The sequence below is a fragment of the Arachis hypogaea genome, chromosome 18, assembly GCF_003086295.3.
Source record: "Arachis hypogaea cultivar Tifrunner chromosome 18, arahy.Tifrunner.gnm2.J5K5, whole genome shotgun sequence".
NCBI lineage: Eukaryota > Viridiplantae > Streptophyta > Magnoliopsida > Fabales > Fabaceae > Arachis > Arachis hypogaea.
The window spans coordinates 98,892,451-98,893,183 of NC_092053.1; the positions used below are offsets into that span (position 1 = coordinate 98,892,451).

Sequence of the window (733 nt, forward strand, 5' to 3'; positions counted from 1 at the left end):
TAATATAAGGAAGATGCTTGGTGACTTCACTGTACCTAATTCCAATTTACATGGAAGAAGCATCTCCATTCCTGCCATTGGAGCAAACAACTTTGAGCTGAAACCTCAATTAGTTTCTCTGATGCAGCAGAACTGCAAGTTTCATGGACTTCCATCTGAGGATCATTTTCAGTTCTTAACTGAATTCTTGCAGATATGTGATACTGTTAAGACTAATGGAGTAGATCCTGAAGTCTACAGGCTCATGCTTTTCCCTTTTGCTGTAAGAGACAGAGCTAGATTATGGTTGGATTCTCAACCCAAGGACAGCCTGAACTCTTGGGATAAGCTGGTCACGGCTTTCTTAGCCAAGTACTTTCCTCCTCAAAAGCTGAGCAAGCTTAGAGCTGATGTTCAAACCTTCAAACAGAAAGAAGGTGAATCCCTCTATGAAGCTTGGGAAAGATACAAACAGTTGACCAAAAAGTGTCCTTCTGACATGCTTTCAGAATGGACCATCCTGGATATATTCTATGATGGTTTATCTGAGCTATCAAAGATGTCACTGGACACTTCTGCAGGTAGATCCATTCACCTAAAGAAAACGCCTGTAGAAGCTCAAGAACTCATTGACATGGTTGCTAATAACCAGTTCATGTACACTTCTGAAAGGAATCCTGTGAGTAATGGGACGCCTATGAAGAAGGGAGTTCTTGAAGTTGATACTCTGAATGCCATATTGGCTCAGAATAAA

At 41.1% G+C, this 733-nt stretch overlaps 1 non-coding gene across 1 annotated transcript; it reads right to left on the reverse strand.

Annotated features, from left to right (window-relative positions):
* Positions 1–376: 376 nt before the first annotated feature.
* Positions 377–484, reverse strand: LOC112773407 (small nucleolar RNA R71). Its single transcript, XR_003187958.1, has one exon. It is a non-coding gene; the product is annotated as a small nucleolar RNA R71 (small nucleolar RNA).
* Positions 485–733: the final 249 nt, after the last annotated feature.